Source organism: Rhinolophus hipposideros (assembly GCF_964194185.1).
Source record: "Rhinolophus hipposideros genome assembly, chromosome: 3".
Taxonomy (NCBI): Eukaryota; Metazoa; Chordata; class Mammalia; order Chiroptera; family Rhinolophidae; genus Rhinolophus; species Rhinolophus hipposideros.
The window spans coordinates 91629062-91653268 of NC_138049.1; positions in this window are offsets into that span (position 1 = coordinate 91629062).

Sequence of the window (24207 nt, forward strand, 5' to 3'; positions counted from 1 at the left end):
TTTTTTAAGAAACAGCCTTATTGTGCTTTTTTTTACATATTCTTAAAAATTGAATTTATGAGGTTTTTTTAAAAAAAAATTTCTAGACAAAATTCTACCAGTTAGATTCCCATGAATTATAATCTCTGAGCAAATGCCATGTGATTTTCTACATTAAATACTCTAATTACATAGTGTGAAACAATGTAAGTGAAGAAATATGTAGCACTCATAAAATAATTTTGTGGATAAACACTTGACTTGAGAGCATCCTGTCTTAAGCTAGCGTCTGAATTACATACCTGTGTCCAATGCTTACCCTTGTAGAAAAAATAACCTTAAACTTTGTCATTTTTTCCTGGCCTCCACATTTCAGACTAGCATAATTAATGGTGCACATGAGAAGTGAGGACCCAGCATAACTGACAGTGTTCTCTCTTATAAGACCTGAGGGGAATACTATCCTTCATCAAGATTAAAATTTATGGAGCTGGTTGAGATTGGAAAGATAATAAATTAACCTTCGGCATGGTAAGATTGAGGCTACCATTTGCCTTCCATTTAGAGATATCCACTAGGGTAGCTGGATATGAGAGTCTGTAACACATCAGAGTTTTTGTGCAGAGGACAGGAATTTGAGATGGAATATTTAACTTTGTGACCTCAGGCAAGTCACTCAGCCTCTGTGAGGGTAAGTTTTCTTATCTGTGTCACAAAAAAGTGGTTAGATTTTCACTCTAAAGCAACTCTAACTCTTGCATGATATGATTTTTCAGAAAAAGGTATTCTATTTATCAGTTATTTAAACTAGTACCCTTGGTTCTTCTTTTGCATAATTTATTATATTGTAACCCTTCATATTCCTAGCTCATCAATCACTGTTTTCCATTTTTGTAGCCTATCCCAGGTTTTGGAAAATAGACACACAACAAGAGGTTATAGAAACACTCCACAAGAATTTAAATAAAAAACGTCATTTTATTTTGTACAATTTAAATATCTTTTACAGGTACTCTTGTGCTGTTCTATTCAGTATATTATTTGATTTTAGAGGCTTCCATTGTGGCCTTTAGATAATCCTTTGCTTTGACTTTTCTTTCAAATATCTTCAGGCTTTACCTCCCACTGCCACCCACTACTACCACGATTCTGGCACTGAGTACACTCTGCTTATTACTGGGACCATTTTTCCTGGAAGGTCATGTGTGCCTTGTTCACAGTACTCATGCATTACTGAACTTTATAAGTTCAATAAAGATGATCATTTTAGGAATATTTATGTTTTCTTACTCAAGATATATAAAAGTTTCCATTATGTCCTAACCAATTGTCACAAATGTTTTTAATAGTTATTTTCCATATTCTTCTTTATCTTCCCTTTATTTTTTCTTTCATAAATGTTTTAAATGAAGGTTGACTTATGGGTGCAGGAGAGGGGAGGAAGAAGAGAAAGAAAAAAGGGATGTTGAATACCAGTTTGAGAATGAGAGGAGCGAGAGTCAGATTTGATAAAGGTAAATGTCTGAGCAAATTATCTTTATCATCAAGCATTATAAGAAACAATGTGGACTTAATTTCTTTTGCTATATCAACTCTTAAATTTCAGCTACTTTAGCACCTATCATTGGCCCATCATATTATATTTCAAACCAACTGACACCTACTGTACACCTGCCTCAATTCCCTGGTCCTGCCTCCAAATAAAACATGTCAACTTAGCCTCAAAACTGGAAAGTCGTATACAAAGTTATAGTTAAATCAGAAATATTTTCTATGGGTTGGTATTTTCGCTTTATCATCCTTAAGCCAAGATTGTAAGAGGGTCAATTTAGGCAAGTTTTTTCATTTCACTTACCCACAATTTCATTATTTTTAAATTTAGCACTTAGACTAGATGTCTTTTGAAGTACCAGTCATCTCCTAGATTCTATAACTCTGTGATTTAACAATATGTCTTATCTAAGTTCTGAAAAAGTTAATGCTTTAAAACAATTTAAGATTCAAGGATGAAAGATTTTATGCTTTCAGAAACTAGTTTTATTTAATGAAGCATGTCAGAAAAGTCTGCTTTGCCTGGGGATAACAGCAATCAGTAGCATGTTGGGCTTTACCAGGATTGACCTGAAAGAAGAAAAAGATGACAAGAATATCACAAACCAAGAAGGGGATTCGAGTGGTGGAAAGTGCATTCATTCCCACTATTAAACATTTTTGTTTTTCTAATTCTCATTAGAGGAAATTGCAGATTAAAAAAAAAAAAAAGCTTTACTTAAAAGAGAAATTCTGTTACAGAAGAAAATCATCTGTACAGATAAAGATCAGAAATTGTTGCCTCTAGAGTCTGGGAGTTGGTTTGACTGGGAAGTAGCATGAGAGACTCTCTGAGGGTAATGATAACAAAAAATAATCTTTCTTCAGAGCTTTATGATTTATAAATACAACTCATTAATCATCAAAATTTTCTAAATTATGGAAGATAGAAAAAGATTTAGGAATGATTCTAGATGAAGGAGACAAATAAGGTGACAACTCACTACAACGTATAATCCAGAATTAAATCCCAAACCAAAAAAAGGCTCTTAGTGAGAGAATTGATAAAATATCCATAAAGTCTATAGGTAATGGTATTACAATATGTTAATTTCATGATTTTTTATAACTATCATATGTTTATAGAACAGAATGCTCTAGGTTTTGAAAATACACATTGAAGTATTTGGAGGTAAAGGGGTATTTTGTTTGCCTCTTACAAACATCTCAAATATATTGATATCTATATATCTTTACATCTCTGTCTATATTTGTTTATCTCCATATGTTTTATGTGTGTATATGTATATGATTACGTACGCATAGAAAGATAAAACAAGTTAAGTGTAGTAAAATGTTAATATTTGGGACTGGGTAAAAGGTATATGGCAATTTTTAATACCACTAGGCTATACTTTTTAAAGTCTGGCATTATTTCAAAAAGAATAAGAAATGATACTAAATTATGTGGGACAAGAGAAATGAAATATTATTGCAGATGTTAAATTAGCATTTGTATAAACTACTCATACAAATTATTCTTCATAGTTTACATACTTTGAAAAAATTGACTTGGAAGCCATAGACTAGAAAGAAGATCAATTCGTTTTGAAGTAAGAAATTAAAGATCCACTACATATCTCATTTTGGACACATTAATACAAAATTTATGATGAGCTTCTGTTTCAATATGTTAAAGGGAATAATGTAAAAGATGCTTCTAGGGCAAGCTCTAGATATAAAACACTATTTGTTATAGACTGAATGATTGTATCCCCCTGAAATTCATATTTTGAAGCCCTAACCCGTAATCTGATGGTATTTGGAGGTGGAGGCTTTGGGTGGTAATTAGGTTTAGATGGGGTCATGATGGTCAAGGCCCCCCATGATGGGATTAGTGTCCTTGTAAGGAAGATCTCTCTCTCTCTCTCTCTCTCTCTCTCTCTCTCTCTCTCTCTCTCTCTCTCTCTCTCTCTCTCTCTCTCTCTCTCTCTCTCTCTCTCTCTCTCTCTCTCTCTCTCTCTCTCTCTCTCTCTCTCTCTCTCTCCTCCCACCCCTCATATGAGGACAAGAATAGGGCAGTCATCTGCAAGCCAGGAAGGGGGCCCTTACCAAGAAGTGAATTGGCCAGTACATTGATATTGGACTTCCCAGCCTCCAGAACTGTGAGAAATAAATGTCTGTTGTTCAGTACAGTATTTTGTTATAGCAGCCCAAGCTAACGTAACAAAATCTATAGCCTGGGTGGCTTTGTAGTTTTTTATATCAATCAATATAAATATAATATCTATGTCTATATTATCTATCTATCAATATCTGACTGAACAACTATAATAGTAAGAAATCTACAAAAGACAAAGACAAAACAGAAAGCAATAATTCTAGGAGATAAGCTGGTGTTAAAGCTAGCCTTAGGGTTTTATTTCAGTGGGTGCACAGATGTGGGATATAAGGGAGAAAATCTAGATCCTCATTGTGTGCTTTTTAGTCTGGTATCCCCTTGTACTTCTAGTTATTAAAGAGTAATTCATCAAAGATAGGGACATTGATTTTTACAAGGTCAGTTAAAAAAGTTCTGTCAATAAGTGTGGTAGGCTGTTGTACGATTAAAAGTATACAGAGTTTGTATAAAGACAGACTTGGTTTCGGTCCAGGCTTTTCTAACTACTAATTTATGACCTCAGGTAAGTTTTGCATCTTCTCTGAACTTCGGTATAATCATCTATGACAGGAGAATAATAACATATATATTTAAATTTCCTAGCCCATAATATAAAATGTGTTGCATGTTGGGTATCATTATCATTACCAGCATCATCAAATTCATCATATATTTTTTTTAATTATTAGGATTTATTTATTTGAGCAGGTTAGGGTTACATAAAATTGAACAGAAATTACAGAGAATTCCCATATACTCCCTTTCCCTCACCCTCCATTTTCATTGCTTCTCTTATTATTGAAATCTTGTATTGGTGTGGTATATTTGTTGTAAATGATGAACCAATATTGATACATGATTATTAACTGAAGTGCACAGTTTACTTTAGGGTTAACTCTTTGTACAATTCTACAAGTTTTGGCAAATGCATAATGTAATGTAGCCAATATTATGGTATCATACAGACTAGTTTCACTGCCCTAAAATGCCCTGTGCTTCATCTATTCATCACTCTCTTCTCTCACCCACAACTCTGACAACCACTGATTTTTATTTTGTTTATAATTTTGCCTTCACCAGAATGTCATATAGTTGGAATCAAATATTTTGAAGCCTTTTCCAACTGACATCTTTTACTTAGCAACATGCAATTAAGATTTCTATGTCTTTTCATGACTTAATAGCGTATTTTGTTTTATCCCTGAATAATATTCCATAGCATGGACGTACCACAGTGTGTTTATCCATCACTTACTGAAGGCCATCTGGTTGCTTCTGATTTTTGGTTAATTACAAATGAAGTTGCTATTAACGTTTGTGTTCAGGTGTTTGTGTGGACATAAGTTTTCAATTCTTTTGGGTAAATATCTAGGAGCAAAAGATTGTACAGTGGATAGATCATATGGTAAGACTATGCTTAGCTTTGTAAGAACATGCTGGTTGTCTTCCAGTGTGGCTATCCCATCTTGCATTCCAACAGCAATGAATGAGAGAGGTCTTACTCAGTTCCATCCTCACCAACATTTGGAATTGTGTTTAGGATTTCAGCCATTCTAATAGGTGTGTAGTAGTATATCGTTATTGTTTTAATTTTCATTTCTCCAATCACTTTATGTTGAACACCTTTTCATATGTTTATTTACCATCTACATATCACATCATCATCTTTTAAAGGTAGCTACTATTTTTACAATATCACTCACAATATTGGATTAGCTATATTATACATTTGGCAGTATTGAGAATTTCTGGAGTGGATAAAGCCAAAAAGGGAAGGAAGGCCAAAAAAAAAAAAAGAAAGAAAACAAGAGAGACCTCCTGATGATATCAGAGAGGCCAAAAGAGGGTGGGAAGACAGAGAAATCAGCAAACAATAAAACACTTCCTATTTCAAGATATCCATGCACCAGGATGGTCTGCCTTCTGGGTGAAGAAAGAGAGAATGTGTGTGTGTGTGTGTGTGTGTGTGTGTGTGTGTGTGTGTGTGTGTGTGTGAGAGAGAGAGAGAGAGAGAGAGAGAGAGAGAGAGAGAGAGAGAGAGAGAGAGAGAAAGAAAGAGAGAATATAGAGTTTGCCACTAAAAGATTCAAGGCTAAGAGGAAAAAACATTCCAAATAAACTTTTTATACCCTTGATCCTACAGCACAATGTTGAAATCAGATGCAAAATTCTCAGGCTTTTGTGACACAGATGGCCATAAAAAATTGAAAGTACCTTATAAACTTCCTTTCTCCCTCTCTGCTAAACCACACTTTTCTCCAGATACTGCTATAATGAAATGTGTTTAATAAAAGAGTAATGAGAATGCTTAGTGGATATAATCCATGTCTTAGATTGTATGAAAAAACTACATTATAAAATCTAACATCATTTTTGTAAAAGTGTACAATAATGTAATCTTTGAGTTTGGCAATATATATATATATATAAAACATGTTTGTGTGTGGATGAAGCAATGCTACTCCCAGTAATTTATCTGAAAAAATTACATATAAATATGTGTGGACTTAACTAGAATTAAAGCCATTCAGCATTTTTTATTACTGCAGAAAAAATAAAATATTTCCACATGTGGTAATAATTAGATAAAGTAAAGCACACCCATATAATGAAATATAATATGTGGTCATTGCATATGAAGATATAAAAGAATATTTGTTAACATGAGCAATTATTCAGTATATGGTATTTGTGTGTGAAAAACAGACCCTTCCACGACTACTCTCTGTTTATGCATAGAAATCGTGGAAGGATATATAATGAAATGTAAAATTTGCCTCTGGTTTACTGGATAATAATTTTTATTTATATTTGTCTTGTTTTCATTTGGAGCCTGTAGAAGTCAGATGTTTAGCACATAGAACTTGAGGTCAGAAGGTAATGTTTTCCAATTTTTATTCCACCAGTTACATTATTAGCTTAATATTCCAAAGCCCGGAATTCCTTTTTATTGCAAGTCTCACATTTAATATATACACTAAATTGAAAAATGTCTATGAAGTGTGCATTCCAAGCTTTGAACATACAAAGTACCAAGAAATAATGGTAATCTTGATTTTTATAATATTTATCTGCATCTTCCTAACATTTTAAGCGAAGAAGAGGCTTTACGTTTGTAATAACATTAAAAAAAAAGTTGTAAGAAAATAAAAAATAGATACAGGTCTGGGGCTATTTAAAGAAAGACAGTTGAAAAGTAGTGGTAAAATTAGTGAGTATAAATATAAAAATACAGCATATTACTTAACAATAAGGCAGTAACTAAAGACACAAATGTCTAAGAATATTAGTGTTTGCTCTTGGGAGCAAGAATTGGTGTTGGGAATGGGTGGGGCAGGATAATTAGGTTTCAGGTGTACAATTTTGTAATACATCATCTATATATCGCATTGTGTGTTTTCTTTGTGCACATACTGGAGGGTACACATTCTGGTGTAGTTTAAATTCAGTGGAATCTGACAGGACTTTATATTCATTAATAAATGTAAAGTGCTGAAAAAAAGTTGGCAATTGCAAGAAATATATAGGAGGTATTATCATTTTGGCTACTTTTTGTGTTTTTTTCACTGCAAAGTCCTGTGGATATAGCACTTCCTGCCGTGCTTACTTTCTGAAGAGTTTAGTCATGAATACTGCCGTTTGAAGAAGCACCCATTGCAGACTGTTACCTTAGATACATGGAGAAGCAATGAAAGAACATATATATATATATATATATATATATGAAACATTTTCATACAAAGGTATGCAAATAGTATTCCAGAAACTCACATAATGTTATTCTAACACATTCTGATACAGTGAAAAGAACAGTGTTTGCGCATTAGATAGACTGGTTATGAATCGTCCCTGGCTAAGGGACCATAAGCAAGTGAACTGAACCCTTTCTACCAAATTTTTAAAAATCTATGAAATGTGAGTAATATTGTCCTTGTGATAGGAATTTTGCTGAGGATTAAATGCAGTAATTTGTATGAAATAGGAGTACAGTGTCCAGTAAATGCTAAACATTTAGCAAATGTGAGCTTTAGTCCCAAGTTTATGTCCTCAGAACTGTGCTCAGAATTAAAAAGCTTTCCAAAGAAACTATAAAATTCTTAAAAGTAATTTACAAACCAGATTGTACATATCTATGTACAATTATTCAATACATAGACACATTTTGTTTTAATCTTTCATGCATTATTTATGAAATATTTGCTCAACTTATTTAGCAAATATCAAATATTGATAAATTGATATATACATATACATGTACATTTCATATATATATATTTCATATATGTATGTATATATATATGAAATATATATATACACACATACATGTATATACGCTTTTTTCCCATTGTAGCCATTAGGTATCTAGAAGCCAATAGCTAAATATTAAAATAATTTAAATATTTGAGTATTCATTATCTGCCATTTACTGTATTAAGTTCTTTATATACGTCATCTCATGTTGTTCCTCATAATTACCTTATAATGTAATATTGTTATTCTGCCTACTTTAAGGCTAAGAAAAATAAGAATTAGAATAATTGCATAATATAGCTTGTGCTACAGAGCTCATAAACACGAGTCAGTATTTTAACCTAAGTGTGTGTGTTTGCAGAGTCCACTACTCATATCCCTGCATTGCTGCTATGACTGAAATCGGAGAAAGGATGCTAATAATGTTGCTTTTATTTTCATATATGCAAGTTGAGCATTCAAGAATTACTATGTTTTGCTTCTATTGTACATACATTTAATCATCAAGTTCTGTCCATTTGCTCTTATGTAACTCTCACATCATTTTGATTTTCTCTCTATTCACTCTAATTACCTGAACCATCATCTTTTCCCCAAACTAATTCAGTAGCCTCTATGTTGGCACTCCTATCCAGTTTTGCCTCTTCCAAATCATTCTTTTATTGCAGCTAACCTTTTCTTTCTAGAATGTAAATCTTATCATATCACTGGTGCTGAGACTCCTTCACTATCTCCCTATGGGCCGTTAGATGAAGCCTGAAATGTTAACATTATTGAAAACTCCCTGAGAATATGGACTACTTCTGTCCATTCCAAGACCTCCTACACAGTGTGTGAACAATAAATTAAATGTTTGTTGAATATTTTGAAGAAGGATGATTTTTTCCAAGGCCCTTGATTTTCATAAGCATCTCTTTTCACACATGCTCTTGTAATCTACCATGTTTCCCTGAAAATAAGACCTACCCCGAAAATAAGCCCCAGTTAAGATCGTCAGCCAGACGGACACATTTAGTACATTATGATGATGTTCCAGAAGAAGATGACATGACTGTATTTGAATAAATGTAGATTGTTGTACATGAAAAAGTAAGACATCCCCTGAAAATACGCCCTAATGTGTCTTTTGGAGCAAAAATTAATATGAGAGCTGGTCTTATTTTCGGGGAAACATGGTATGGGCCACCAGATACTGAAAAGAATTAAGAAAAGAAAAACTATAAAAATACCATCAATAGCACTGGTTATAGAAGTATAAAACAGATTGAGAAATGTCAGGCTGTCTGTAAGTGACAGAAAAGATAAGAGGTCTGGCAAAGAGAGGTGAGCAAGACTCAGGCTCCCACAGATACTTGGAAACCAAGGGCGAAGAATGCAAGGCAAATAGGAAAAGAGACAGTTTGCATCAGCCACAAGGAACAAAACGAGTATTTAAGCCAAACTTGAGTTATTCTTAATAGTTTTATTTTCCTTTTCCAAAATGAATCTTGCCTAGAATTTAATTTATTTTGCTTTGCAGATATTTTGCTAGGTATTGTACTAGGAGCCAATAATACAGATTTATACAATACGGACACTGCCCAGGAATCCATCATTCCAGTTCAGAAGACAGACATGAACAAATGTTAAATACAAGACGGTGAGGAATATACAAGGTGTGGTGGGAAAGTGAGTGAGGAAGGGTAATATTATTCAACTTGAGAATTCAGGGAAAGAGGTTTACCAATGTTGGCAACTAATGAAAAACAGTGTTAAGTATTTGAAAAAAGTTTCATTTGGTCTTTGAAAACCCAGATTCTTACTAAAGGAGATAAACTTGATGTTAATAAATACTATAATACTATTAATATATTTACATATGGCATACATAGAAACATTATTGCAGACTTTGTTTCCTGTAGCAACAGAAGGACACTAGATATTTCTTCCCTTGTTGACAAAGATAAAGAGAAGAGAAATGCATTGTGAACGCACGTATATGTGTTTTTTTTCTCTTAAAAATATTGGTCTTGGATATTGTAAAACTTTTATTTTTATTATTTTTTTATTTACTTTTTTTTAAAATTTTATTTATTAGTTTCAGGTGTACAAGACAAGGTAATACTTAGACGTTCATCATTTATATCCCTCACACTGTGAACCCCCCTCCCCCCATCCACTATCCCTCCAACCTCACACTGAACCATCACATTATATATATAAAATTATAGTTGGCATTCATTAATGTTTAGCTTCTGGTGTACAATGCCATGATCAGGTACTTTTAAAATAAGAATAGTGTTTGGCTTAAATTAAGGGGTACATAAATTAAAGTAATAAATTATCAAGATAATCTAAAGTCACACTAGAGAAGTTGTGTATATGATGGTTTTCAGGTACTTGATATAATATTTCAATTGAATAATGTGCTACTATCAGGTAACCAGTTATATCTTGTAAATAAATGAAAGATATTAATATGAAACTTCAAAAGAGCTAAAGAGTTCAGTTTATTTTTAATCTTAGATTTTGCACTCAGTTTATCTTTCTATTCTGAAAGAACGTGGACTTGTGAAAGATCCCAAAGACTAAATTGTAATTATTTACGTTTATGTGTGTGTGTGTGTGTGTGTGTGTATAAGTGTGTGTGTGTGTGTAAAAAGTATTTATATGTATGTGTGCTATATATTTGCTGTCTATATATATTTTCAGTCCATCCATGCATGCATTATTTTGTGTATGCATAGAAAGACATTCTTGTCTTTAACCTTATTATAAGAAATTTCCAATATATTAGTGGAATATTAAAATGAATCCACTATGTGCCTTAGTAGTTAAAATTGATAAAATCTTTCTGAATATGCAAATGCCCAGGACACATCCTTCTAACATTTTAAAGGCATTTCTGCCAAGGTTGAAGTGATTGAATTCTCTAGAAGTTTTATTTTTCCTTTCCCATAAAATGTCTCGTGTTTCCTAACTCAGTCATATGCAGTTGCGAGTGTCTTTTTCACTACCCTCTTTCCTTTCAAGAAACAACCAATGTATGGAACCAGAACATAGCCAGTTTGCTGCTGGGTTTCAACTCAGAGAGGGAGAGGAGCTCAGATGTGTTTATCTGCCCATGTCCAGGGAGTCAGATTTGATAGGGGACAGGAGGAACCCATGAGGTGACATGATGCATTTTGGGATAATGGTTCAGCTTTAAGAACCATTTATTTTTAGTCCCGAAGAGCACAAAGAATGAGTATGTAGACCACATAACATTTGAATTTTTAGTGAGGGAGGGGCTAGCTGGCACAAACAGCCAAGGCTGATACTGCAGGCCCCCTCTGTGCTCTGGGGAGATCCCAACGTCCCCCTCCTCCTCCCCGCAGAGATCCTGCAGGTTTTGAGAGGTACAGTGCAAAGATCCCCCGAAGGCTGATTTGTTAGAAATGCAGCATGGCCCTCTTCCTGTCATCAAATCAAAACAAAATTAGCATGATATTCAAACTTGCCTTCTCATGTCCAACACACACACAAACATACAGTAACTATGCTCTAAAGAGAGTATTTCTCCCTTTTCACTACCACCCCCTCTCTGACCTCTCTAGTGGGATGCATATTATTAGCATTTTTACAGGTTGCGTTTTTTAGAGTTCTAGGGGAAATTCTCATGGCGGAGAGGAAATCTACATAGTATAAGGACTCTGCATGGGCCACCTCCACCGAGAAGGCTGGGGGCCAGGTGGAGTGGCTGGGGGCTGCTGCAGCCACGAGATGAAGGCTAAGACAAGAACGGCTGAATCTGGAAAGAGGCGCCAGGAGGAGAGGTAGGCAGGCGCAAAACAGCCCGCTTTCAGTATTTGCTGACTCGTAACACCTGCTGCAGTGTTTGAAAAGTGCAAAGAGCCTAGGAAACACTTGGCAAAGCGATTGCTCGAGCTGGAGTTGATGACAAAAGCGGAGGGGTTGGTGTTAACTGTTAGGGTGGTGGCGATGGTGATGGTGAAGTTGGCTATTGTGAAGACAGGTGACTGTGAAAGCGGAGGGGGCCCCGGTGGTGCACATGTCACGGTGCTAGACCGGGTGTGGGTGCTGCGGCAGGTGCTTCGCAGAGGGCTCCAGTCGTTGTGCGTGAGGTGAGCCGGCACCCGGTCTTTTTCCTCACCGTGCCCGCCGTCCTGACCATCACCTTCGGCCTCAGCGCGCTCAATCGCTTCCAGCCCGAGGGCGACCTGGAGCGCCTGGTCGCTCCCAGCCACAGCCTGGCCAAGATCGAGCGCAGCCTGGCCAGCAGCCTTTTCCCCTTGGACCAGTCCAAAAGCCAGCTCTATTCGGACTTCCACACCCCTGGGAGGTATGGGAGGGTGATCCTCCTCTCCCCACCCGGGGACAGTATTTTGCTCCAGGCCGAGGGGATCCTGCAGACCCACTGAGCCTTGTAGAGATGAAGCGATCCAAAGGCTATAATTACACTCCCCCCCCAATCTCGCAGGGTGAGCCATCAGCATGAATATATGTGATGGGTGATAATATTTCAGTGCTAGACGGCGTCAGGCAGGGTACACAGACAACAGCTAGGGTGCAAGTGAGATGCCCTAATGCTCTTCCTGCATGCCTCTGCCGGTTAAAGAGGCAGCACTTCATTTCTTGCCCCAAACAAGCAGAAAAAATGCAGAAGTCTCATTCTTAAGTCTCAGAAGATAATTGCTTCTTTTATTGAGGGAGGAGGTATAGACAATTTGGGGGAGGGAGGAACAGGGAAAACACTAATAAAAACAATATAAAATGCAAAGATATATTTTTTAGGGATTAGTTAATGACTGGAAGATGAACTGTGAGCCCTAAGCACTGACATGGACTTTGCCAGGTGAAATAACCGCGTATCTGCCAGCCACACAGCTTGAATTTGATATTTGAGTGTGTCTGTACCTAAGCATAGCCTGTGTGACTGTCAGTAATCAGTTATGACCATAATTGGGAGTCCATGAATTTGTGTATGTATATAGGAAGGGTTCAAACCATTGTGTATATTTGTGTTTGCATGCAAAAATAGCTGGAACTCTGTAGATCTCAATGGAAATAATTTATGTGTCATTAAATGATGAACTAGAGCAAGGGTTAGCAAACTTTTCTGTAACTAACCATACAGCAAATATTTTAGGCTTTGTGGGCCACATACTGTCTTTGTCATGTATTTATTTATTTATTTTTCTTATCTTTTCCTTTTTCTCTTTATTGTTTTTAAGAATCCTTCAAAAATGAAAAAAAAAAATCTTAGCTTACACGCCAAACAGAAACATATCAGGGGTCAAATATAGACATTGGACCATAGCGACTGACCTCTGAACTAGAAGCTTGTATGCATTGAAGGTATTTATCTTCCTTTTCACAAAACCCCAAACTAAATCTTGTTTACTATACCATGTTTCCCCCAAAATAAGACCTAGCTGGATCATCAGCTCCAATGCATCTTTTGGTGCAAAAATGAATATAAGACCTAGTCTTATATTAAAATAAGACCCAATCTTATATTATATTAAAATAAGGCCGGGTCTTATATTAATTTTTGCTCCAAAAGATGCATTAGAGATGATGGTCCAGCTAGGTCTTGTTTTCGGAGAAACACAGAAGTAGCTCAATAACCAAGTATGTGTGTATGAATTATTGCAAAAATAATAGGGTAATTATTTTAATAATACATAGATATTTAATATGTTCTTTCAGTTTACTTTTTCATTCTTTAACTCTAGATAATCATAATTGATCTGCTGCAGGTAAAGTTCTCTACACATGGATACAGCATATGACTCACAAATGAGGGGACCTCTCAAAGTCCACCTACGATTAAGGAATCTTTCTAAAAGCAAATGGAATAATTTGGACTTGGTTAAGAGATTTTAGATGAGCTTTTTCAACTGTTCTGTCACTATAGTGTGAAAATGTGTTTCCTGTTCATTTTCTTACTCCTTTTACTTTACTCTACAAGACTCAGCTTGCCCTGATACCTGCCAGTTGGACTCAATGTGGTCCTTATGGAGTGCTTTAGCTGGCTGCTATTGGTTTTGGTTAGGGAATGAAAAATTACGGAAATAGGGGGAAAAGTAAATAGTGATTATACACTGTGGGCAGGATCAGATAATTCTTTGTCATGGAAGACTTAATCAATTTGTGTCTGGAGATAATCTGAAGCTAAATTCTAATTTACAGAGTTGTGGTGGAAAGACTTTACGTAAATCTTCTAAATATCTGCACGACACTAAGTAGGCCTCAACACAGAGCTTTCTCGAACCTTTGGCACCTCTGATGATTCTGACAAAGCAGAAGCACAGGCAGTGCTTTTCTACAGGCTACAAAGTGGAACGTGCAAATTGTGGGACAAAGGTGATTTAATGAAACAGTGGTTACTTTAGAATGACACAGCAGAGGAAATGAAACATACAAATGATGGCAAACAATGAGGGAAAGAGAGAAACCTCTGAATAATCTACATTTAAGCACTGTGAAAAATACAACTGAACACCGGAAAAATGTTTTCTGTATTTTAAAGTCAAATTTATGGTTTTAAAGGTCAAGGTCCACACCCTTTCACTCTTCCCTTGAAATATGCCGTAAAGCACCAGGTGGGTACAGAGTAGATTCTAACATTATTTCTACACGTGTTTGAATGCCCCCTATTGTCCCAAAATTTCTGTAAATGAATTCCAACCAACACTTTTGGACCTAGAGTTCTATCCTTCAGATGTGTCTATTGAGATAATCTGATGTGGGCAGATTGGATCTTTACCTGTACATCATTGTAGAAACGAATTCCTCCTGACTAAAATGAGAACATGGGTCTAAAACATTAATCAGGGAATAATCTAGACTGAGGATAAGGTTTTCTCATGATTTGAATAGCCAAAATAATTATAGGCAATATTTTCTGCTTACAAAAAGGAAAGTCATCTTAACATCATTCCTTCTCTTTGAGGAGTATAAGAAGATGACAATTTCCATAGACTTTCCTCATTCAAACAATGGATGAAATAACCTGACATTTCCACAATAAGATGAATGAGGGAGGAAAACCCTAAAAGCTTACTCTTTGGTTATAGGTTTTATGCAGCTCCACATCCAAATTTCTTAGTAAGGAGGTAAAGGCATTAAAGCAAATTTGGTTTCACCACAATAGCATTTAAGTTGAATTCCTTTATTAAATCGCAGGTTTGTTTTAAAGCAGATTTTTACATTAAAAGTGAGAAATTATACTGTAGTTGGAAATCAAGTCACTTCAGAATACCATTTATTTATTTATTTGTTTGTTTGTTTGTTTGTTTATTTAGACCACAGACAAAATACCTACATGCAATTCAACTGATTATAAACATTCCCTTAAATGGACACAAAGGAACCGTTATGTAGGCTCTTCTGTAATGGTGATGTAAATTCAGGCAATGAATAAGGATGGCAAAGATTCTTCTTCCTTGATCAAACAAGACACTACCTCTCATGTTTAGTGTCATTAATAGTTGAGTCCAATTAGCAACCCCGGGGATAAAGGCAGTTACACTGAAATATGTGACTTATCTCAAGTTCCATCCATGTTGTCACAAATAGTACTATTTCATCTTTTCTTACCGCTGAATAGTATCCCATTGTGTATATATACTACAACTTCTTTATCCATTCATCTATCTAAGGACACTTTGGTTGTTTCCATGTCTTGACCACCATGAGTAAAGCTGCAAAGGACATCACAACACATATCTTTATGGATAAATGTTTTCAGATTTTTTGGGTAGATACCCAGGAGAGGGATTGCTGGGTCATATGGTAATTCTGTTCGAAATTTTTTGAGTATCCTCCACACTGCTATCCGTAGCAGCTGCACCAATTTGCATTCCCACCAACAATGTATGAGGGTTTCTTTTTCTCCACATCTTCTGCAACACTTGTTATTGTTTTGTTGATAATAGCCATTCTAACAGGTGTGAGGTTGTATCTCATTGTGGTTTTTATTTGCATTTCTCTGATGATTTGTGATGTTGAGCATCTTTTCATATGTTTATTGGCCATCTGTATGTCCTCTTTGGAGAAATGTCTATTCAGGTTCTCTGCCTATTTTTTAATTGGATTGTTTGTTTGTTTGTGTTGTATAAGTTGCTTATATATTTTGAATATTAGCCCCTTATCGTAGATGTTTGCAAAAATCGTCTCCCATTTCGTTGGTTGCCTCTTTATTTTGTCAATGGTTTCTTTTGTTGTGAAGAAGCTCTTTAGTTTGACATAATACCATTCATTTATTTTAGCTTTTACTTCCCTTGCCTTTGAGGTCAAATTCATAAAATCCTCTTCACAGCCAAGGTCCATAAGTTTAGTACCTGTTTTCTTCTATGCACTTTATTGTGTCAGGTCTTGACTATTATGCTAAGTGAAATGAGCTAGAGAGAAAAAGTTAAGAACCATATGATTTCACTGTTATATGGGATATAAAACTGAAAACAACAAAGGAACAAGACAAAGAAACAAAAATTCATAGACACAGACAATAGTTTAGTGGTTACCAGAGGGTAAGGGGCAGGGGAGTGGTAGATGAGGATAAATGGGAACAAATATATGGTGATGGACGGAGAACTGACTCTGGGTGGTGAACACACAATGTGACATATAGATGATGTATTACAGAATTGTACACCTGAAATCTATGTAACTTTACGAACCATTGCCACCCCAATAAACTTTAATTTAAAAAAAACACAGTGACTTGTCCTACTACTCTAGGTGAACACCTTATTTCTGATATGATTCTATACATTTCACTAACTGGAAGTTAATCTAACTGTCTGTGTATGTGTGTGCAATTGTGCAACCCCAGAAGTACTATGGTTTATGTATAATAAATACAAGAGTTACAATTTTGTGCAAAAATGTATCTCTAGGAGAAGAAAATAAGTCATATAAAACTAAAATTTAAAATATATTATTTTACTATTTGCCATTATTAATCTGACTGGGTTATTGTTAATTACTGATAGCATTCTACCCATCTCATTTAATTCAAATACTCCTTCTCATAGCAGTGAACTAACTTAAAAGTTAACTAAATACATGTTGAATTTGGGTATTTATTATTTGTTGAAACTAAGGAGAAATATCACTGTAACACCTGATAATGGTTTTCTATGTGGATTTGTGTGTGAATCTTTGGATGAAGTAAATTTTCCCCCAAAAATAATCTTTTAAAACATCTATAATTAAAGATAAATCTGCATACTAAACACATAGTGAAAGGAAACACTGCTAAATGTCATGAACAAATTTGAAGAGTTGTGACTGCTTTGTATCCCTCCTAATTATGCATCTTAAACTTGACTTCTCTTTTTTTGACTCTCCTCATCATTACATTTTACACGAAACAGATTTTATTTCCTCCAGATAGGTAATACCCTTGAGTAGAGATAAACTGAAAAGACTTATTGTCCTTCAATTTATTTTTAATTCAGAAATTATAGCTACTTTAAATAAACAATTTCCATATGTGTATTATGCCATCTTTATTTGAGGAAGTTCTAGATCACCTTGTTTTAGGGGCACTTTGGTAGGCCCTCTCATTCGATCATGATAATAGTTGCATCTATATATTTTTAAGTTTCTGCTTTTACATTTTCAACTGTGCCCATATTTTTCCAATCTTATAAAAACCACCAAACTTTTCACTGATTAACAGTTTTTCTTTCATTGAGAGGCCATGGTAAGAGTGTAATTACCCTCTTCCTTGAAGTTAGGAATAGCCATGTGATTTCTTTTTTTTTTTTTTTTTGCCATGAAATATGACTAGAAGAAACATTTATTATTTCGGAGTTGAAGCAATATATTGCCAGGGCTATTTTCTCTATTGCTCTCCTCCCCTGACAGAACATTTATGGAAGCACCATGGAATCTGCAGCACTGACCCATAACATGGGCATCAGCTGCCAGGGCATTACCCAGAGCGCAATGCACAGGAACAAGAAACTAACCTTTGTTCTTGCAAATCACTGACATTTGGGAGTTGAGTAGCATTCACTCAACTCTAGCACATTATGTCAGTCACCATACTATTTTTCTTCCATAATTGTACTCAATTCGTGCTTCTGCATATAGATTTTCAACTCTGTGATTATTGATTTTGTCTTCACAGGACCACCAACACAATGAGACAGACCCAAATATTTCTAAGCGAGAACATATGAAATTTCTGTCTTAAACCTTACAGGTCTACCAGCTCTAGGTGAGGAAGAATTAACTTTCCTTCTACAAATAGTCCTATGAGAATAAATATAGTACCCTAATTCACCTCATCACAGTATTATAAGAAAGAAAATGAGTTTATGTGGATGTTTCCTTTGAAAGTTATGTTTTGTGTGGAATATATTGTCATTAGTATTATTAATGACCTTTCTAGGACAATAATGATACTAATCAATGACCTATTTTTATTTTATATTCATTTGACCTCTTTAACACTCTCCATGTTGATTATTTTTTATATCATGGAACCCCTTGGTATTTAGGTACATTAATGTGGATTTACACCAAGTATTCCCAATCATACATATTATATTATTAGTCTCCCTTTTGTCTGAATTCAGGTCAGCTGTTTGGGAATTTTCATATAGAATGCACTTTCTCTAATTAGGTTAGTGGTTCATCCTATACTATATTTTATTTCATTTCATTTTATTTCATTTTTCTCTGTCATGTGGAGAATGTTACAATATGCTGAGTTTATTGGTCATATCCTCAAAAGTCTTTCTATGTTTGGTCTAGCAGTGAATAAGCAATGGAAAAACAAGTGCTCAAGGGAAGTGAGCAGCTTTTTCATATCCTCCCCAAGTTTCTTTTATTTTAAAAAAATAGAATTGTGAGTTCTGAAAATATTGCTATTTTTATAGGAAACCTGAAGAACCACCTGAAGAGTAATGTGTGATTTCAATGTAGATGGAGTTGGGACGTTATAAGACATGATTACAAGGATCTAGGAAGTACTCATACTATTCTATATAAATATTTAAGGGCCTACCTTAAAATTTTGATCCTAGTTAAAAGCCAAACACCCCATCACTGGAAGCCCTCTGTCCATGATATTTGGTGTTAACCACTTCCTTCTAAATTTATGTCCTACTTTGTTGTTGTTGTTTTCCTCTCATCTTCATCTACATTCTCTCCCTAGCTGATCTCATTTAGTTCTACTGATATGATGCTAATGTACATTTTGTCCATTCCCATGCTTGGATTCTGCCCTAAACTCCATACTCACATGCCCAATTGCCTCCATGAAATCTCCGCTTAAGTTTGTATCATCTCAAACAACCTGACCAAAACAATAGCGACCTGGTCCCCAGAAGCCTCCTTCTTATGAGCAAATTGTAGCATCATCTATGTAATTATTCAAGGAAAATCCTAGACATCATTTTTGTTCTCTTTCTGATGCAGCCATATTAAGTCTACCAATAAGTGCTGTCTTCTCTACACCCAAAACATATTTCAAGTCTTATCTCTTCTCATCATCTTCACTGCTAAAACCTTAGCTCTATCCACCATCCTTTCTTGACTGGATTAACACAAACACAAAGCCTTCAAACACAATTCCCTGATTTCACACTTGCCCGTTACGATCCAGTCTGCACATAATAGAGTAATATTTAAAATGTATGAAGCACAGCATTCATCCTCTGTTTAGGCTTAAATGCTTAGCAATAGAAGAGTAGATAATTACCTATTATATTTTTATGAGATCTAATAATACTTTAGTAAACATATGCTACAACTATATATGATAAGAATCGATAGGTGTAACATATTGTTAAGGAAAAATGAAAATTTGTAGAACACTACATATCGTATTTGTATTAAAATTATATATATGTATAAGTAAAAACATTCTACTTCATAAAATTTGTGTCTTTTGTGTTATGTCAAGTTTATCATTTGAGCATGTAGTTCATGTGTTTGGCATGAGGGTTAAATTAGTTAATGTATGTAGCACTTTTACAATGATGCCTGACACACAGTAAGTGCAATATGCCTCTTGCCACGACAGTTAGATATATCAGAATGAATATTTCCATCCGCTGACTGTGGATAGAAACTTCCAGAAAGGAACTTTAAAAAAGCAGATGTATATTTTTTCTATATTTGTGTGTTTTCCAAGAATGAATAACAGTAGGAAATTTTTATATGTAAAAATATCATTTATATACAAAGCAGCTCAAATTGTTATTATTAAATGCATAAAATAATCAAAATATCAATTTTTAATTTTTTCGTGGATTTCTGACACATTTTGAAAAAAACTTGAAATCAATTAACACAATGAAAGAGATATAACTATTAGCTCATATTATTACTTTACCCCATCTTACTTTAATTCCATGGCATCCCTTTTCTCTTCTAAAGGGCAAAAAGGTATTTTGGAATTAAAAAAAAGCTAATATTGTAGGGTTATAATATTCCATGTTGAAATTGGTGACACATGCATCTTGTAGAGATAACTTAGAAATCAATACAGTAATCGTGTGTTTTAGGCAGGGTAAGGGGGCAAAACTAACTCCGCTTTTAATGCTTTGCCATATAAACATCATTGTAATCATTCCCTAAATATTATGAAGACTACATAACCACTGAAAAATCACAAAACCACCCACAGAAACAATAATACAACACTGGGAGGCATCTTGATATAGAAGAAGGAAGGAGGGGAGGATAGCTTCAGTTCTTACTGAGCACCTACTGTGCACTCAGCAATTTACCAGAAGGACCTAATTTACTCTCCACAACACTTCAGTGAGGTAGATTTAGTTTTCATTATATAGATGTCGAAAACGGAACCCCATAGCTGTCAATACTTGTACGTGCATCTAATGAATAATTAGCAAATGAGGCAAAATTCAAATCCTTGTCTTATCCACTATACTTTTACGCCTTAGAAAATAGGAAGCTACAGTATTTACAAAGGACACAGTTTTGGTAGCACAATTTGACCCAAGTCTGAAAGTCATTCTGTAAACAGATTAGTAATGAGACAGAGGAACTTTTATCTTGATTAGTATCATTTATTTAATCTTATGCAATAGCTATTTTAAGTTTAAAAATAATGTTTGAAATGTTGTTTAATAAAAATTGTTCATTGTTTTAAAAAGGTTAACTGAAAAAATGAATATAAATCTTACACCTATATTTATAACTGAAAACTGATTATTTGATTCTGGGTGTATATCTTAGGCCTTATATGTCAGTGTGTACCAGCTTTATGGTATGTATAAAATGTGAAATCGAAGGTATACTTGTCTTAAAAATAGAAATAATTTGAAGAAAAAAGATGATTGTCACAAAGTGTAACTATAAAATAGCAATTTCAATTCCAGTGTGATATATGTCATATTAAATACGCAGAAAATGTTTCTAGAGAGACCTACTGTAAGTACAGACATATAGTAAACAACAATCCTATCTAAATATAAAATTCTGAATATATCACATTCACAAGATAACTAAATAATTGTCTAGGAAGCCTCCTGCTCTACTGGAAACAGACTAAGTAACACATTATCTTCAGTCATCAATAACTACTTGCAATGGAACTTGTAGCTTTTAATATAGTAAATCCCAAATAGAATAAAATTGAGAGTTGTAAATGTTTATTTAACTCTACTCTGTTGCTTCTATGAGGCAACACAATCAACCAACAAAAACTGATATATATATGTATATATATATATATATATATATACATACATATATATACACACACACATATATATATATATACATATATAAATATATATATGGCTAGAGGAGAAAGTATAGATTTTTGCATCTAATGATATAGTTATGATCAATAGGAAATATGTATCTCAGATGTTAAAGAAACCGTATCTGCAAATAGAAATTAGGTCTTATATCTTTTTTCACTTTCACACTCCAGCTGAAGCAACCTGTAAGCAAAGAAATGCACATTTGAATATTGTAATCATTTTATCTACAATCTCTGGTTTGCATTCCCATGTATGTAAGTGTAGTCTAAAGATAACCTATATCAAACAGATGTGTTTCAATTTAAACATTGAGCTATAATTTACAAATAATAAAATGCACAAATCTTAAGTGTCTAGTTCTATAAAATTTAACAGTTATCAGTACCCATGTAATAAACCCCATGAAAGGATGTAAGGCATTTCCATCCTACCAGGAAGTCCATGTTGTAACTTTCTGGTCAATACCCTCTGTGCCACAGGCGAACATTAGGTTTTTCTATTCTTGAAATTAACAAAAATGGAATTATACAGTAGTTAATATTGTCGGATTCTTCCTTCAACGTAATGTTTTTGAGATCTATTCATGTTTTTGCATGTGTTAATAATTCATTTTTATTATTTAGTAAGATTCCATTGCATGGATATATACATCATATATTTTTAATCCATTCATTTGTTGATGAATTTTTTTTGTCTTGTTTGGTACCATTATGAATAAGGTTGCTATGAACGTTATTGTACATGTTGTTTCTCTTGGGTAATAACTAGGAGTGGAATTGCAAGGCATATTGAATTTTCATAAGAAAATGTTAAACAGTTTCCAAATAGACCATTTTAAATTCTCATGAGGAAGTAGTGAGAGTTACAATTGGTCAATACCCTCATGAACAACTAGTATTTTGGAGTATTTTGACTTTATTCTTTCTAGTGGTTGTAAGATATGTCTCTAGTGGCTTTAATTTCCATTTTGTTGGTGACTAAGAGCACTGAGCACCTTTTCATGTGCTTATTGGCCATTCATCTCTTTTCTTTTGAGAACTGTTTATATCTTTGCCATATTTTCTCTAGTTGAGTTTTGTGCCTCATTATTTTCATTACTGAGTTGTAAACTATTTTATATTCGATAACTATACATACATATGTTAGCCAGTGTATGGGTTGCTTATTCATGTTCATAACATTTTTAAATGTAGTTTTTAATTTTCTTGTGGTCCCATTTATTGTAATCTATTTTATTATTCATTTATTTTTTTGTTACAGTACTCAGGACTAAAGTTTTTGGTTAAAATGTGTGTGTGTGTGTGTGTGTGTGTGTGTGTGTGTGTGTTTTCTTATAGTTTCAAGTTTTAAAATAGCTATTAGACTATTTTCTATTCCTTCTGCTGTCAGTTTTTTAAGTTGTGTTTCTCTGGGCATTTGTTTATTTCTTCTGTTAAATTTATTTGTATAAACTATCCTATAATACCTTCTTCTTGTCTTTTAAATGTTTGTAGGATCTGAATGATACCCCATGTCATCTGATATTGATGATTTGAAGTTCTCTCCTTCTTAAATCAGTTTTGTGTGGATTTATACATTTGTTCAGTGTTTTCACTCACCTTTGACTGTATTTTTTTATTGCTTATCCATATTCTATTTCACTTTTTATATTTTTAGTGTTTATTTCTGTCTTCAGCTTTAAATTTAATTTACACTTTTCATATACATTCTTTACAGGTTACATCATTGTTGATAAAGATTCTTTTCTATTATAGTCACTCAAAAGTCTAATTTTTTTCTTTAAGTACTACTCAAGCTCCATCAAATGTGCTTTGATATATGGAGTTCTTTTGTCACTTATCTCATTTAATTTCTCCTTTTATTTCAATATTCTTCCAGGTATGTTAGGACTATACACATTTAAGACTGTGATATAGTCTTCATAAAGTAGACTGTTACCTTTATTAAATGCTCCTAGTTTTACAGATCAAATTTTATATAATATATAATATTGAATTAAAACTTTAAACTAAACAACTTATTTTATTATTTTTCTTTAAGAATGAAAACACCCATTTATAAAGAAAGACAAACTTGGAGAGACCCAGGATAATAAAAACATTTCATATAGTTTAACATTATTGTATGTCAGTAAAAAAGCAAACTTAATGGATGATTTGCCAAGGTTTGAATCTCCACAATGTGGTGTTGTTGTCAATTGGCATTTCTGAGGTGAGGGAATGAGAGGAACAGGAGAAATGAAATACTAATGTTATAAAAAAGTAATTGTATGTTAATAGCATTGCATACTTTGTGTTATTTTGTAAATGTTAATTTACAACATTAAGTTGTAAAACTACATTCAAGAAGAGTTCCCTTTCATAGTTGAATTCCAACATACAGAAATTCATTGAACAACATTAGCAAAAGATGTCAAAGACGCAAATAGGATCACGTCAGTACAAATGAAGATAAATAAAGTAAATGATGAGAAACTGTGAATGTGGAATAATCAGGTTTGGCAACTGGTTGAATGTAGGGAGCAAAAAAGAAATAATTTAAATG